This window comes from Schistocerca cancellata, chromosome 4, assembly GCF_023864275.1.
Source record: "Schistocerca cancellata isolate TAMUIC-IGC-003103 chromosome 4, iqSchCanc2.1, whole genome shotgun sequence".
NCBI classification, from domain to species: Eukaryota; Metazoa; Arthropoda; class Insecta; order Orthoptera; family Acrididae; genus Schistocerca; species Schistocerca cancellata.
In genome coordinates this window covers 808,173,439-808,192,429 of record NC_064629.1, presented here as the reverse complement: position 1 = coordinate 808,192,429, position 18,991 = coordinate 808,173,439, and the positions used below count along the sequence as shown (strand labels likewise).

The 18,991-nt window shown below is 40.6% G+C and overlaps 1 protein-coding gene across 2 annotated transcripts in view; it reads left to right on the top strand.

Moving 5' to 3' along the window:
- LOC126184766 (protein zyg-11 homolog B-like) overlaps positions 1–18,991 on the top strand; it is a 236,926-nt gene that overhangs the window by 181,075 nt on the left and 36,860 nt on the right. The gene's annotated exons all lie outside the window — the stretch shown is intronic.

Below are 18,991 nucleotides of genomic sequence, written 5' to 3'. Positions count from 1 at the left end.
GAATTGGAGATGATCCTACCAACAGGGTGTAAAGTAAGACCATTGATCTTCTCGAGCACATCTTTGCAGATAATAAGACAGTGAAGAAACTTTGTCCATGAGCAGCTGCACCTCCTGGACTTTACAGACTGCGTAAAGTTCATAAGGAAGGAATGCCTCTCTGCCCGATTGTAAACAACATTGGAGCACCAACATATGAATTAGCAAACACCTGATGCTGAAGCTCAGTCCCTTTCGGGACAAATGCCAACACCACATTAGAAACGCAGCGCACTTTGTCCAGCAGCTCCAGAACTTCCGACTGGACCGAGAAGACCTCATGGTGAGTTTACTAGGGTATCTGCAAGAGACTCCGTAAGACTCATAGGAGAAAAATTCAGACCAGGAGTAACAAAAGTTTTTGAATTCATGCGTATGTCAACATACTTTCTGTTTGACAGGAACTACTATGAACAAACAGATGGAGTAGTGATGGACTGTCCACTATCACCAGTAGTGGTCAATATGTTTATGGAGGCTTCTGAAGGAGTAGTTCTCGAGTTGGCAGTCTACAAGCCCTCTTACTTTTTTCGATATGTAGACAATACATTTGTAATCTGGTTGCACGGACGACATCATCTGCAAGACTTTCTGCAGCATATGAACTCACTGCACCAGAATATGAAGTTCACAATGGAGGTAGAAGAAAACTACCAGCTGCCATTTATAGATATACCCGACAAGCGAAGACCAGATGGCACGCTAGGACACAGTGTCTACTATAAGCCAACACAGACATATTTGTATCTGCATACGTCCAGGTGTCATGCTCCTTCACAGCAAGAGTGTGTCCTGAGCACACTGGTGCACAGAGCGCGCGAAATCTTGGACCATGACAGCCTAACAGCTGAATTGCAGCACCTACTCACTGTGTTCTGCACGAACGGTTACAACAACAGCCAGATAAAACACACCCTAAGACTGAAAAAGCTGAGACCACAGCCTTCCAAGGTAGAAGACAAACTGGCTGTGATGGCGATTATATCATACGTCGGGACCACATCGGCAGAATACTCCAAAAATACAATTTCAAGTGTGTGTTTAGCCCTCTACTCAAAACGAAGACATTATTAGGATCATTCAAGGATGACTTAGGACTCCGGAAACCAAGAGTGTACCACATTACTTGCCAGTGTGGGAAAATGTATGTAGGCCAGGCCATCTGGACTGTACAGGAGTGATGCAGTCAACATAAACACCAAACAGACAGCCGACCACGTCTGCTGTGGCAGAGCACTGCATCTCACATGAACATGACATGAACTATGATGGCACAGAGGTGTTACAGCAATCGAACAGCTTCTGGGACTGTGTCCTCAAAAAGGCAGTGGAGATCCAGCTGCATGACGAGCTAATAAATAAAGACAACAGTTTCCAGTTAAGCAAGACCTGGGATCTAGCCGGGAGTATGATTAAAACATGACAGTCTACATGGCAATCATGTCAGAACACCTGAAGAAGAAATGTTGTTACCATGGTGGCAGAGTTTCACACGTGGCTGTGGCCATGAAATGTGTGTGGTCCATGACCTGCCGCAGGGTGCCGCACTACTTCCACCACCCGGTGCTGCGCTTCCCTTTCACTGGCCTCGGACTCCATGGAAGTGCAAAGATGGAGGTTGTAGGAGGGGAGGTAAAGATTATATAAATTTGACATCCATCAGAGGTCAATCAGACTTCAGGAACTCCTAAAGATGGCAAGAAGTCGGCTTGCCAAAATGTCGTGCCAGTTGGACGCTGCCACCCGGATGAATACCTGTGAAATTTTCAAGATTTCTGTGCACTGGGAAAACCTAAGATCATTTGATGCAGTCAGTTCATAGACACGTGTACTGTATTTGGACATTCATTGTCCTGTTGAAATATGGTACCACAATCCCGTCGCATGAGAGGTAACACATGGCATGGGATAACTGTAATGACCACTGCCCTGTCAGATTTCTCTCATTCCCTACCAACTGCGACCTGTTTGATTTATTTATTTTTTATTGGTCCAGTTTTATCATACAGCACAAATTGTACAATTCATATTGGAAAGGTCAAAATGAGATTACAGTTAATATTTTAGTATTACCAAAGGAAGTGAAAGTAAGTAGGTAGATATTCATATAATCTAAGATTGTCAGCAAAATAGTAGGCAAATTAAAATTGTGTACCTCCTCGTACAATTCAGTTTCTAAGTAACATATATTTTACATATTTAGAAATTCTTGCACAGAATTTAGTTTCATTTTGAATATTGGATAGCTGATACATAGTATTTTTTACTTCCTCTGGTATATTATTGTGTAGTGTGACACCAGTGTTAATTGTCTCCCTCTATAGACTGTTGTTCTAAAATATTTTTGGTGTGTATTTGATTTCCTTTTGGTATAATAATCATGTATATTTTTGTTCTGTAGTAGTTTGCATGTTCTCAAGAGGTAATCCATAGTGAAGAAGATAGTTATGTATGAGGGTGATTGAATAAGGAATGCAACTTTCTTTCTCAGCCAATTTCAGTTTAAAAAAATGTAGAATTTGTTGCGGGACATGTGGAATACTCCCGCTTCAGCCCATGTAGTTCCACGAAGTTCTGATTGGTGGCTGTGCTATATGTAGCCTTCAAAATGACGTCTGTAACAGAGATGTGTTCCAAGCAGAGATCTGTCATTGAACTTCATTTGGTAGAAAACCAGAACATCCCAGATATTCATAGGCATTTGTAGAATGTCTACAGTGATGTGGCAGTGAACAATAGCAGGGTGAGTCATTGGGCGAGAAGTTGCTCATCATAGCATCAAGGTCGCGCAAACGTGTTCGACCTCCCGCTTGCAGGCTGGCCGCACACAGCTGTGACTCCCGCAATGTTGAAAAGTGCAGATTCTCTTATTTGAAGTGGTTGATGGATCACAGTCGAACACCTCATTGCTCAAGTGACATTTCTGTTAGTAGTTCTGACACTCTTATCCACCAGTTCTGTACTCGAAAGTGTGTACCCACCAGGTTCCTCACTGCCTGACAGAAGACCACAGAGCTACCTGCAAGTTACAAGGCCAATCATGGAAATTTTTTGTTGAAAATCATCATAGGCAATAGAAATGCCATGTGGCTAGGGCCTCCCATCAGGTAGACCGTTTACCTGATGCGGGTCTTTCGAGTTGACACCACTTCGGTGACTTGCATGTTGATGGGGATGAGATGATGATGATAAGGACAACACAACACCCAGTCCCTGAGTGGAGAAAATCTCCGACCCAGTTGGGAAATGAACCCGGGCCGTTCGGTATGACATTCCGTCGCACTGACCACTCAGCTACCAGGGGCGGACATCATAGGCAATGAAACATTGGTACACCACTTCAAACTGGCAATATGTGGAGTGGCACCACACCGCATCTCCTCTGAAGAAAACGTTCAAAGCCCCACCTTCAGCTGGTAAATTAATGACAATGGTCTTATGGGGCTCTGAAGGGGTTATTCTGTTTGGTGTCCTCCCTCATGGTGCAGTGATCAACTCTGAAGTGTATTGTGCTTCCCTCATGAAACTGAAGAAACGACTTCAGTGTGTTCAACGACACAAAAGTGTAAATGGGCTTCTCCTTCTCCATGACAATGCAAGGCCCCTCACAAGTCTGCGCACCCAAGAGGAGTTCACAGAACTTGATTGGACTGTTCTTCATCATCCATCCTACAGCCCGGACCTTGCACCTTCCGACTTCCATCTCAGTGAGGATGCACTCTGTGGGAAGCAGCACAGGGATGATCAAGGAGGTTATTGATGCAGCAAGACATTAGCTCCAATGTCAACCAGTAGAATGGTGCTGTGTGGGCATACAGGCCCTCCAAGTAAGGTATTGTAGGGCTATCACATTGGACAGAGATTATGTTGGAAAATAGGGTTTAGTAGCCCAGAGAGTGGAGAATATTATGGTGTATTGAAATCCTGAAAAACCATGTGTTGCATTACTTATTGAGCAACCCTCATAAATTAATAAGGGTGGTGCATTCAGTACATCAAGCAGAGTATTATGGAATTTACAGAATTCCATTTTTCTAAGGACACAAATTAGTCTTAGAGCTCCTTTTTTTTCATTCTAGAAATATTTGTTATAAATTGAGTGTCCTCAGAAAAAGATCCCATATCAGAGTAGGGAGTTGATCTGTGCAGAGAGTGTCTGCAGTACTGTTGTTCTGCTTGTCATAGACTTAAATACTCTTAGACCATAGCACACAGATGAGAGGTTTTTAGGCAAGTTACTTATATGGGTGTCCTTTTTTTAAAGTCTTTCTGAACCCATGGATCCAAAAGTTTTATCACACTTACATTTCCTAGTTGATCATTTTCTTAATCTTGCTTGAATAGACATTTGGTTAAATGGTGGAAATAAGTGAAAGGTGACACATTCAGATATTTTAATATTTACAATGAGTGTGTTTTTGATTAACCACTCTGTGTAAGTCTTTTCATAGAACTTTCTGCTGTTGACTACAATGTTTCTGGGCCAAATCCAGTTAGGAATATGCTAGCATAAACAGCAAATAGTGTAGTTTTTTGGGTACTCATATATATACAACAAAGTCATCCACATAAATCAAGAAGAGTAATGGTGCTGGATTGAGCTGTGAGGTACATGATATTTTATTGGTCATTAGCTGGAAAAGAAAGAGTTGTTTCTCATTTTGTTCATAGTGTTGAAGTCATACTGAAGTGGTGCCTTCTGCCTGCAGTTTTTTTAAGTCTGAACATAGCCAGCAATGTGCTACACCTCTTGTTCCTCATCTTTCTAATTTTTTGAGCAGAATTTTGTGGTCCAGGACATCAAAATCCTTTGAAAGGTACAGGAAAATACCAGCAGCTAATTTATGTTGATAGAGGGATTTTAAAGTATAGTCGAAGAATTCAAATTTTGCTGTTTGTGAAAACTTTAAATGTCCTGAAGCCATGCTGTTGGATGGTGAGAGGAAATATTTATTTATGAAACTTATAAGTCTCATAAAAAGGATTTTGTAAAATTTTTGAGAAAGTGTTTAAGGGTAATTTGATATTTTATCAGAAGAACCTTTTTTAGCAGTAGTGAAACATTTGTTATTTTCAGAACATCTGGAAAGACACCAATTTTTCTATGTGGTGAGCACATGGTTTTGTTATGAAGTCAGGTATTTCATCAACATCACTTAACATTTTATTGCTTAATGATTTAATTTTACTTATATTTTCATCAGGATTTTGTTTGGTAAACGTATATAGAGGCATCCGAGATCACCAAGCTACTGGAGAAACATGGGCCTGGTCCATTACAGTTTACTTGAGTGAGATCTTCAGCTACTGAAGTAAAGTGTTCATTGAATGTTTTCACTACTGATTTTGTGTCTGTGACTTTTGAGCCTTCTAGTGTTAATGATACATTCTTTCTTCTTGTCTGAGCTACAAGTTTTTTCCTTTATAGCTCTCCACATGGATATCATTTTGTTAGATGAGTTTCATATCAAGTTGTCATTCCACACAACATTATGCCTGTTTGACCTCTCTACCATATAATCTTTTGCAGGCTGTAGAATAATCTGCAGATTCTTAGGTAAATGTATATTTTTTACAACAGTGCTGCCAAAAATCTTTTCTCACTCTAAATTTTTATGCCTATAGTTGTCCATTGCTTATTGTCCTTAAGAGTTAATGTTTTTACTCCAGTAGGAAATGCTACCTAAAATAGCAAAGAAACATATACTGAAAACTTATGCACGTGCTATCAACGTTGTTCTGAATGGAAATGGTTCCCCAATTCTCCGTAGCCAGTGATAAATTAATAATTGTAATTTTATATGTGGAAAAGTACTTTTTTCAATTAATTTTGTGCAACTGCTACTGATGTCATACCTGATGGCTCCCAACACAGTTGTGCCAGAAGTAACGCAACTGTGCCTCTCCAAAACAACGGACGAGTTGGACCTCTCCCCATGCTGCCGTCATACTCACCAGTAGTGTTCATCCAGAGTGCTGCAGAACTAGTATTCATCACTGAACACAATGTGACTCCTTTTATCAGTGGTTCATGCTTCCTGGGCTTGCACACTCTAAAAACAGCTGTTTGTGTTTTGAAGTTAATGACAACCTACACACGGTACGGTAATTTTCTAGTCTGGCTGCTGCTAGGCTCTGACAAGTGTTGTGCGATGACAGAGAATATTGCAGGAAGTCCATTACTTTTTCTCAGATGCTAGGTGCGGATGTGAAGGTGTTACAATGTGCTCGGGACACAGTACAGCGATCCTCCCATGTGGAAGTCAGACATGGAGGTCAGACATGGTTGACCAGGACTTTGACGATGAGTATGCCTTCTCTCACATTCTTATGCAGTCAAACATCAGGCCACAGTCACATCCAAATGCTTCACAAATCTGGATATTGCACAAATCAACCAGCCGGCCAAATGGAGATCAGCAATGAGAGGCCCCTTCAAACCCTGGCAGGTACTAATAATGCTGTATCACTCAATTACTTTGCATCTCTGTATCTTTCACTCATCATCTGATGCTGTGTCACTCTCTTATATATCCTATTAGACCTGGTAACAACACTGCACCTGAACAACATTAATGCTCTCCAGTGATTGTTCTATCTCTCAAAGAGAATTACATCTCTTAATCATTTACTTACCTGCTGATGTTGCTAACGTGTAAAAAGGTACATTGTCGCCTGACCATGCCTTTGGGCTGCTCCACTTTCTTGTCAGGCATTGTAGATTGTTGCAGTCACTCAGTCCATTGATTATCGTAATTATTAACGGTAAACACAATATCTGATGATCTTATTATTTGAAAAGAATCTTATATCCTATGGAGAGCAGAGAGATAAAGAAAGGGATCAAAGGCACGGAAAGCCTGCCTGTAATGGCCAAGTTATGCATAGTCTGATAGAAGAATGAGCTCAAATTGTTGTATTATTCAACTTAATTGGTTATGGTTGGTGCTTTCTTAATTGTGTAGGATTGGTGTTTTTTAATTAATCAGCTATTTCCTCTCCCGCAGTAAATTTTTAAATCCCGGGTATTAAAAATTTTATTTGATGGCCTTCAGTGTTTTATTATGCTTTTCTTGCATGAGTCCAAACTTTATACAGTTTTTTTTTTACCTGCAGTAAATGTACAAAACACACAGGACAGCCAAGCATAGTTTGACATGTGAATTATTAGAACTAAAGAGCAATAGCACATGTGTGGGCTGAGTTGCAACCCTTGAAGAATAAGATTGTGGAGGAGCATTGAACATTGTGCATCATTGTATGCCAGTGGGTAACCCAATATGAAAGTCTGTTGGAGGATGCCATAGGACCAGGATATGGAATCTGAAAGTCCATAAATGGTCAGCCTTTGCTAATGTCATTTTTCATATTGTGGAATTGCAACCTCTACAAGGCATAAGATTACTATAAAAATTAGTGGAAATGAAGTGTGATACCTTTTTGACATAAACATCTCATTTGTGTGGCAGTAAGAAAATGTAGAGTAGAGAAGAAGTTGGAAACATTCTGGAGCACTGCTACAAGTTTGTCATCGTTTAACCTAACAAGTTGCCATAATTTACTATATCATGGACTGTTCATATATAATTGTTTGACTTCAGAGCTCAACAGTAAAGACAGTGGCATTTCAGTTGACAACAAATCATTTGAGTCATGAAGTCTAATTCATTTTGGACAAAAATGATGACTGCACACTTCAGACACTGTAAAGGCAAACATTACCACAAAGAATGTTTATCCACCTCCATTCATGGAATAGTATTCTACTGTGACACTGGGTATCATAGGTGAACCTGGCTGCTCCCATCAACAATGACTACACCAAGGAAACTGTAGAATGGGAAGTGGTACTCTTCCTTCAGCACATTCATATATAACATTGTGGCCAAAGTTGTTAATATACATTAGAGCCAGGATGTTTGACAAAGAGGTACCTGACTTGAATTTCCATGTACAGTAATAAAAACATAGTTCATAAACTTGTCGTATTTGGGATTCCTGCACCATATTTCTAATATTGACCAAACTGCTTTCACAAACTTGGAAATTTAACACTGTCAAAAAATGGAAAGTCCATGCTGGAATGTAACAACATTCTTATTCTAAACATATTATTAAATGGTGTTCCCCACTGCATTTTTCTTTTTGTACGTGAAGGCTAATCTCAGGAACTACTGCACAGCAAGAGAGGCTGGTCACAGTTCACTAACGGCAGAAGGAACTTTTGGCCAAACTCAGCCATCTTCAGGCTACTGTTTGGAAATATTTTAGACCTTATAGCTACAAACAGGCCTCACCATATCTACGTGGTCTGTTATAGAGACAGGGACTAGTGATCATTGTGTCATCATAGCAGCAATGGTTAATAAACTTCGTAAATCCACAAAGAAGGCTAGGAGAGTATTTTTGCTTGAAAGAGCAGATAAACAGTTGTTAGCATCCCACTTATTTGTTATACAGTGAATGGACATCATGTAGCCTCGATATGATGGACAAAGAGGAATTTTGGGCAAAATTTAAAGTAGTTGTAAATCATACTCTGGATAAGTCTGTGCCAAGTAAGTGGATTAATGATGGAAAAGACCGACTGAGATTTAATAATAAAATTCTGAAAAGATGAGGAAACAGACAGTTGCACTATCAGTTCAGAAAAGAATGCACAAATGATGATAGGCGAAAGTGGAAGCATAAAGCATATGACAACTACGACGATCATACCTTAGCAAAAGATATTGCCAAAAAACCTGAGAAAATTCTGGTCCTATTTAAAATTGCTGTGCGGGTTGAAGGCTTCTATCCAGTGACTCGTTCACCAGTCTCTGGTGGCAGCACAAGACAATAAATGGAAAGCTGAAGTTTTAAATTTTGCTTTTCAGAAATCATTCACGCAAGAGGACTGTACAAACATATAGTTGTCTTACTGTCACAGTGACTCACGTACGGAGCACATAGTAATAAGCATCCCTGACATAGAGAAACAACTGAAAGATTTGAAAACAAATAATTCACCAGGTCGGGATGGAATCGCAGCTTGGTTATACAGAGAGTGCTCTACAACATTGGCCCTTACTTAACTTTCATTTATCGCAAGTCTCTCGGTCATGCAAAGTCCCAAGTGAATGAAAAAAAGTGCAGGTAACTCATGTATATTAGAAGGTTGAAAGAATGGACACACAAAATTGCAAAACTCTATCCTTAATGTCGATTTGCTGCAGAATTCTTTAACAAATTCTCGGTTCAAAAATAATTAATTTCCTTGAGACAGAAAAACTTCCATTTACAAACCAACACAGGTATAGAAAGTATCACTCATGCATAAATCAGCTTACCTTTTTCTTGTTTGATATCGAGCAAACCATGGATGAAAGGCTCTATATTCATAGATTTCCAGACATGGCGCCACACTGTAGACTGCTAAGGAAGGTCCAAACAACAGTTTCCCAGATATGTGTGTGACTTGAAGGCTTCATAAGTAATAGAACCCAGAATGTTGTGCTCAATGGTGAGTGTTCATTAGAGACAAGGGTATTGTCAGCAATTCCCTAGAAAAGTGTGATAGGTCCGCTCTTATTCTCCATACATGGTGTCCCAGGAGGAATGATCAGTATTCAGGGATATGAAAGGAATGATCATTCAAAGCCAAAAGGTCTAGTAAACATGGGCTCTAAAATGCATCCCCTTAAGAGCTATATACACTTACTCATCTTTGCTACTGTGATACAACTGTTCTACTGAACAAGTGCTTATAGCTCTTAAGGAATGCATTTAAGATCCTATGTTTACTATACAATTTTTTTTCTTATTTTAGTCCATACTACCTCCTTCCAAAGGAAAGAGCTTGCACTAATATAAATTTGTTTGACAGTATTGAAGATGAAGTAGTCCTCATAGCTCTTAAGCTTTGCATTTTAGAGCTCATATTTACTAAGGATCTTTTGCTTCTAGTATCATGTTTTTGCCTCGAATGATCATTTCTGTCATATTCCTGAATATTGATCATTCCTCCTGTGATACCCTGCCATTATGTAGACAGGAGTGACACCACCAGCAGTCGACCAATGGTGTAAACGCCCAGAAGATGACCCCTACGTCGGGTTGAAACCGGTTGGCGGTATAATAATAATAATAAATGTGATTAAGACTGTTTATGAATTATTGATTAATCATACTAATCACTGCTTCTCTCCACAACCATGTTGTCCAAAAACCTACTTATATCTTTTTTATGTGTGAACTATTAAGCCAGACAGTGCACACTACTCTGCTGCTGAGTATACCAATCCAAATGTTGATACCCAGAGAGAACGTGCTGACAATCCCCAACAAGAGCTACATAGTTTATGGAGAACATTGTTGTTAGCAGGTTTTCATGTCAAGTGCTCCCCATGATCCCAAGGTATTTTGGACGCTTATTATGATGAAGTTTGTCACCCTCAAAACAGACATTGAGGGCTCTGTGTGCCAATCTATTGGACAAATGAAAACCTGAAACTCCTGTTTTATTTGAATTTGGCTGTAACTTCCATTTACAGAAATAGTGGCTTAAGATGTCATGATCAGAATTAGGATTTGTTTCAGAGGTTTTGTGTTGGGTAGCTATTTGCAGTCATCTGCATAGCCAAACTCTCTGTACTGTGTAGGAGGAATATCAGATATGTAAAAATTAAACATGAGAGGAGCAAGGACGGATCCTTGTGGTAAGCCATTATTCAATACTTTTGGGCAGCTAGTGTCTTTTTCCGTAGTTACTGTAAATGTTCTTTCAGCTAAGATGTTGTCTAATAGTTTTGTTGTCTGTTTGCATGGGACAAGTTGTAATAATTTATAAAGCAGTCCATGTGTTCAAACCGTGTCACACACTGCACTTAGATCAATGAAAGCAACTGATGTTTTCTGCTTCATTTGGTATCCTGTTTCAATAAATGTTGTTAAGAATAAGACTTAATCAGCACAGTTCCATCCTGGTCAGAATCCAGCTTACTCATTAGGAAGGTTCAGAAAAATTATTAGACTAATCCAATTATATGGGATTCTTTCAAGGAACTTATAAGTAGTGCTCAGTAGTGCTATTGGTTGATAGTCCTCGGGCTGGTCTGATGCTTTGCTGGGCTTGAGTATTGTTATGATTTTTGAATGGTTCATTTTTTGTGGTACTGAACCAGATATCATAATTTTAGAGAAGAAATCCACCAGCCATATTTTTGCACGTTTCCCACTATGTGGAAGAAATTCTGGGGGGATTCTATCATTTCCTTGTGCTTTTTCAGGCTTTTGAGTTTTAAGAGCAGCATAAATTTAAAATATAGAGAAAGTTTGTGAGAAATCAGGTTGTTCATTAGTGTTCTTTTTGAGCATTGTAAGTTTGTATCTGATGTATCTTGTATGAGTTTTATTCCTTGATGCTCTTGATGTGTACAGTAGATGTGATGCAATCCTAGTAGCTGATATGTGAGTGCTGTTTCGTACTTTAATTTTGTTTCCATCTAACTTCCTTAGTAATGACCATACTTTTGTACTTGATGTTTGGAAACTGAGTGACTTAACAGTCTCTGTCTGCCTAATACATCTGGCTGTATTGAAGTTATGAAGTAGGTTATCTGCTATTTCTAGGTCCTCACTTTTTAGAAGTTCATCATATGGTTTCTCAGTTGTTTCATTCCAGCCTGGAATATATTGCTTCCAGTAGCCCCTAGGGATTGCCTTCTTTGTTGCATGTTTCGTAGCTCCAACAGGCCTCACAGGTGGGTTTTTTTTTTGGGGGGGGGGGGGGGGGGGTGACTAAGACATCTGCCCAGATTTTTAGCAAATACATCCCACTTTGCTTTTCTGAAGTTCCATCTACTTTGTGGAAAGGATGAGACAAGTAGGATATTTGTCCCTATTTCTATTAAGATTCAACGGTGTTGGCTGTGTGGGAAGTCACCACAAACTTTGGAGAGGTAATTTATTTTCATTAGTAGTTTCAAAGCATAGATTGGGATTTTATACTCCAAGCTGTCAATACAGATGTTCCTTTATACTTTGCATCAAACACCAAATATAAGCTATTGTCTTCTGCCGAATTTGCAACAGCTTCACCATTTTCATCACTTTTCTTATGCTTCCATCAGGTATGGTGACTGTTAACATCTACGAGGTATATGGCAGGGTATTGTGATACCGGGATTGTGGAGGCCATTGGTTAGTTATCCTATTTTTACTGTAACTTTGTGGATGTCATTGAAATCAGATACACAGCATAGATCTGCATTCTTGAGTGACGATTGTATGAATGTTCCCACTCAATAAGCAAGGTGATATGTTGCTCCTAGTAATTCAAAGCAAGGAATTATTCCTATCTGATTCATTTGCTCTTCATGTTCAGTATGTTTTTCCTGAACAGCAACAACATTAATGTTATATTCTGATAAAATCTTCTGTAAGACTTGGCATTTTGATTTAATTATGCCTTCATTGTTGATGTGACATATCTTAATAACAAGTCCAAGGTTTATAGCTGGAGGGTCCTGAGAAGAACCATGTGAGTCTATGTCTTGTAACAAATTCATTTTAGACAGGAGATCTCAGATATTATCTGGCTGCCTCTGCTTCTTCGCTTTAGATATTTCCTTTGAAGTGACTTCTTTCGCACCATCAAGAGGACACGTGCGCCTTAGGGTATGTCGCTGATGCAAACAGTCATTGTCCCTCAAGAGAAGAGAAATCAGGGCTTGTAGGGAGGCTTATAGGCATTCATTATTCCCTTGTTCTATTTGCGAGTGGAACAGGAAAGGAAATGTGTAGTAGTGACACAAGGTACCCTCCACCACGCACCATACCGAAACTTGTAGAGTATGTATGTAGACATAGATGTAGATTTAGATTTTGATATGGTTTCCATCAATAGACTGATCACGCTGGAGGTTTCTGCATGTAATTTATTACGCTTTGCCGTGCAAATTGTCCAACCATAGATACGTAGTGCTACCCATGTGATGGTCTGGTGGGTTGCTGGTACCAACATAATAGATTGCCTTTTGGTGCTGTGAGTGCTCCCACAATGTTTCAAAATATACCTAAAGCATTTAAAGCAAGGATACCCCAAGCTGCAAACCATGTAAGTGACATAATAGTTGCTGCGTCTGTGTGGGAGCAACACCTCTGCACTTTAAAAGACTTATAGTTTATGGTCTGCATCTACATTGATACTCCACAAGCCAACATATGGTGCGTGGTGAAGGGTACCCTGTACCACTACTTGTCACTTCCCCTCCTGTTCCACTCACAAATAGAGCGAGGGAAAAACAACTTTTGTACGCCTCTGTATGAGCCCTAATTTCTTGTATCTTATCTTCATGGTCCTTACGTGCAATGTATGTTGACAGCAGTAGAATCATTCTGCAGCCAGATTCTAAATTTTCTCAATAGTGTTTCTCGAAAAGAACGCCACCTTCCTTCCAGGGATTCCCATTTGAGTTCCCAAAGCATCTCTGTAACACTTACGTGTTTTTCAAACCTACCTGTAACAAATATAGCAGCCCACCTCTAAATTGCTTCAATGTCTTCCTTCAATCTGATCCGATACAGATCCAGAACACTCTAGGTGTACTCAAGAATAGGTCACACCAATGTCCTACACGTGATCTCCTTTACAGGTGAACAACCCTTTCCTAAAATTCTCCCAATAAACCAAAGTCGACCATTCATCTTCTGTACTGCAGTTCTCACGTGCTCGTCCCATTTCATATCACTTTGCAATGTTACCCCCTGATATTTGAATGACTCGACTGTGTCAAGCAGGACACTAGTAATACTGTATCTGAACATTACAGGTTTGTTCTTCCTAATCATCCGCATTACATTTTTCTACATTTAGGGCTCGCTGCCATTCATCACACCAACTAAAAACTTTGTCTAATTTGTCTTGTATCTTCCTACAACTTGGATACTTTTCCCTACACCATGGCATCATCAGCAAAAAACTGCAGGTTGGTGGTCACCCTGTTAGCCATATCATATATGTATTAGGGAACAACAGCGGTCCTATCACCCTTCCCTGGGTTACTACTAATGATTCTCATGTCTCTCTGATGAACACTTGCCATCAAAGATGACATACTGGGTTCTATTATTTAAGAAGTCTTTGAGTTACTCACATATCTGTGAACTTATTTCATATGCTCATATCTTCGTTAACAGCCTGCAGTGGAGCACGGTGTCAAATGCTTTCCGGAAATCTAGAAATATGGAATCTGTCTGTTGCCGTTCATCCATAGGACTCAGTATATCCTGTGAGAAAATGGTGAGCTGAGTTTCGCACAAGCAATGCTTTCTAAAACCAAGCTGATTCATGGACATAATCTTCTTAGCCTCAAGAAAGTTTATTATATTCGAACTGAGAATATATTCAAGGATTCTGCAGCAAACAGAATATAGGGATCTTGGTCTGTAATTTTGTGGGTCTGTTATTTTACCTTTCTTATATACTGGAGTCACCTGCACTTTTTTCCAGACACTTGGGACTTTCTGCTGGGTGAGAGATTCACGATAAATGCAATCTATGTAAGAGAGCAGTGCCGTAGAGTACTCTTTGTAGAATCAAATTGGGATTCCAGCTGGACCTGGTGATTTATTTGTTTTCAAACCTTTCAGTTGTTTCTCTATGCCAGTTAGTCTTATTTCTGTATCATCCCTATGGGAGTCTGTCCGATGGTCAAATGACAGTATGTTTGTATGGTTCTTCTATGTGAACAATTTCTTAAACATGAAATTTAAAACTTCTGCTTTCATATTGCTATCTTCAACTGCCACACCAGACTGGTCAGAAAGGGACTGAATGGAAGACTTAGACACGCTTAACGATTTTACGTGTGACCAGAATTTTCTTGGGTTCTCTGCCAAATCTTTTGCTAAGGTGTAATAGTGGTAGTTTCATATGCTTCGAGCATAAATCTTTTCATAGACACACGAATCTCTACTAACCTTTGCTTGTCGTAATTTGTATGTCCCCTTTTGAACCTAGAATGCAACAGCCTCTGCTTCCTCAGCATTTGCCGAATTTCGTTACTAAGCCATGGTGGGTCTTTACCATCCTTTATCCACTTACTAGGCATGTAACTTTCCACACCACGATTTACAACCTGCTTAAACTTTGCCCACAATTCCTCTACATCCATTTTACTGAAACTAAATGTTGTCACTTCACTGTCTAAGTGAGATGTTAATAACTGCTTATCTGTTCTGTCTATCAGAAACACTCTCCTAGCCTTCTTGACTGACTTATCAACTTTTGTAATGATAATTGCTATTATGACATCATGATTGCTAATCCCTATTTCTGTACTGACATTGTTGATAATGTCCAGCCTATTTGTAGCTACAATGTCTAAGGTATTTCCATTGCGTGTGGGCTGCCGAGCTAGCTGCTCAAGACAATTTTCAGAAAATGTGTTCAAAAGGATTTCGCATGACTGTCTATCTGTACCCCCTGCAATGTATCCCTAGACATATCAGTCTATGCCGGCCGCTGTGGCTGAGCATTTCTAGGCGCTTCAATCCAGAACCGCAGTGCTGCTACGGTCACAGGTTCAAATCCTGCCTCGGGCATGGTTGTGTGTGTTGTCCATAGGTTAGTTAGGTTTAAGTAGTTCTAAGTCTACAGGACTGATGACCTCAGATGTTAAGTCCCATAGTGCTTAGAGCCATTTGAACCATACCAGTCTATACTCGGCCAGTTAAAGACATCTCCAACTAGTATTGCATGATCTGTGTATTTATGTGCTATAGATCATAGACTTTTCTTGAATAATTCTAGAACTGTCACAGCGGAATCAGTTGGCCAGTAAAAACTTCTAACAAGTACTTAATTTCACCTACACCTGTGATACGCGAGCAGATGACTTCACTGTTACACTCAACTTCAACCTCACTAGAGACACTATTTTTGTCAACTGCAATGAACATTCTCCCTCCTATGGTCTATAGTCTGTCTTTCCGATATATGTTCCACAACTCGCTAAATATCTCAGAGCTTTCCACTTTGGGTTTCAGCCAGCTCTCAGTCCCAAGAATAATTTGAGTGTGAGAACGTTTCTGGAGGGCAGTAAATCCGAGAACTTTACCATGAATACTTCAACAGTTTACTAGTAAAATTGTGACAGTCAAAGAGTGTCTATTCAAGAATGTAAATTAAGTAAAAGTAGTTTTTTCCAACAAGTGTTCCACACCTTGACCACATACTGAGCAAAGATGGTAACAGACCGACAATAAAGCAACTGACAGACTCCTTGGGCCCAAAGGTTTGAAGAATCTGCAGTCATTCTTAGGCAAGATAATTTATTATGAAAAATTTATACCAGATGTTGTGTGGATATCTTAACCCCTTAATTAGCTGCGGTAAAAGGAAGTCAAATTTCAGTGTATGCCACTTGTCAGGCAATGCTTTTGTTTGATACCTGCTCCACACGTGGCCACATTTATGCCAGGGAGTTGTGTAGCCCTGGCAAAAGGTGCTTTGTAAAATAGAGTAGGTCCTCAGTGGCATGAATGAATTATAACCAAATAGAAACAGAAGTACTGGCTATTACTTAGTCCCAAGAAATTCCAAGTTCTCGTATATGGAACAGAGGAAATCTGATCAAGGATCACGTGGTACACACATCAAAAAAAATTTTGCATCACCTCAGTTCAAAGAGTTCCGAAACCTGTTAAGAAAATTGGAAGGGAGATCAACATAAACATCATTTCCACCCTTTTTTTTTACTCACGAAAATCACACATTGCATGTTGTACCATCGTACAGCGAGACCTTCAGAGGTGGTGGTCCAGTACCTCTAATACCCAGTAGCATGTCCTCTTGCATTGATGTATGTCTGTATTCGTCGTGCCATACTATCCACAGGTTCATCAAGGCACTGTTGGTCCAGATTGTCCCACTCCTCAGTGGCGATTCAGCGTAGATCTCTCAGAGTGGTTAGTGGGTAACATCGTCCATAAACAGCCCTTTTCTACCTATCCGAGGCATGTTCGATAGGGTTCATGTCTGGAGAACATGCTGGCCACTCTAGTCGAACGATGTCGTTTGGGACCGCGAAGTGTCGTCAGTGAAGACGAATGCCTCACCAGTATGCTGCCGATATTGTTTGCACTATCAGTCAGAGGATGGCATTCATGTATTGTACAACCGTTACAGTGCCTTCCATGATCACCAGCAGCATACATCAGCCCTACATGATGCCACCCCAAAACAGCAGGGAACCTCCACCTTGCTGCACTTGCTGGACAGTGTGTCTAAGGCGTTCAGCCTGACCAGGTTGCCTCCAAACCCGTTTCCGATGATTGTCTGGTTGAAGGCATATGCGACACTCATCAGTGAATAGAATGTGATGCCAATCCTGAGTGGTCCATTCAGCATGTTATTAGGCCCTTCTGCACCACGCTGCACAGTGTCTTGGTTGCAAAGATGGACCTCACCATGGATGTCAGGAGTGATGTTGCTCATCATGCAACCTATTGCGCACTTCAATTTGGAAAGCATTATTCAACATGGTGGCATTGCTGTCAGGGTTCCTCTGAGCCGTATTCCATAGGTAACCGTCATCCACTGCAGTAGTAGCCCTTGGACGGCCTGAGCGAGGCATGTCATCGACAGTTGCTGTCTCTCTCTGTATCTCATCCATGTCCGGACAACATCGCTTTGGTCCACTCCGAGATACCTGGACACTTCCCTTGTTGAGAGTCCTTCCTGGCAAAAAATAACAATGTGGATGCGATCGAACCATGGTATTGACCGTCGAGGCACGGTTGAACTACAGACAACCCGAGCCATGTGCCTCCATCCTGCTGGAATAACTGGAACTGATCAGCTGTCAGACCCCCTCTGTCTAATAGGCGCTGCTCGTGCATGGTTGTTTACATCTTTGGGCAGGTTTAGTGGCATCTCTGAACAGTCAAAGGGACTGTGTCTGTGATACAGTATCCTCAGTCAACATCCATCATCAGGAGTTCTGGGAACCAGGGTGATGCAAAACATTTTTTGATGTGTGTATTAATTTTGCTCTTTAGTACCAAAGAGAATCATGCAGGTAAGATGGCATGATGATTACAGTAGTGGCTGCTGTTTGTGGGCATGTACCATTACGAGATAAATTGAGATACGTTGCCTCGTATATGTGTCACAGACTGCACATTGCATTTGCTGCCACAAGTGGAAATATTATGAGACAATGCCAAGCTGAGAGAGAGATGTGGGCGCACCCACATAATTGTCCAAGTTGATGGAATAATAAAGAACTGTTGTCTTTATACTGATTCTCTACCTGCAGACACACACAACATCCTTCCATCTCCCTGACCATCATGCGAACTCAGGACTCTCCAGGTGGGAGATGAACACACTCTGATAAAAACTGAGATGGTTCCCACCACCCAGTAGTCGTCATCACACCTCAGACCCGCTACACTACCTGGTCTAAGGACACAGCTGCGTGCTGAGTGTGTATGAGCACATGCCTTTCACTCACCACTAGATCTGGCACTACATTGTGACCACATTTCATGAGCCACATAATAGGCTACATGTCTGTTTTCTCACTCTCGTTGAGTGCCGACCACTTGATGGAAAGCTTCAAGGAAAGCTTCACTGTGCCTGCACTGTGTTTAGGCCTTAATAAAAAAATGTGTTACATGCATCTCAGTTGGATGGAGCACCTAGACAAAACTTCAGAACTAGCAGTACGGACCTGTTTCTTGATGCACCACAAACATAACTTCAATTTGGGGATCCTTCTGCTGACCGCAGAAGAGATAGAGTGATGGATTGTGGTCCTGTCGACATTGCCACGTAAGTGCCATAGCCTGACACTAAACTAGGCAGGTTACTGCCACAAACCACACAGCATGTGGAAACCAAGATTGATGGAAAGTCAGCAGATAAAAACATAGTAGAGAGTGGATTTTGTGACTACAGGTAATG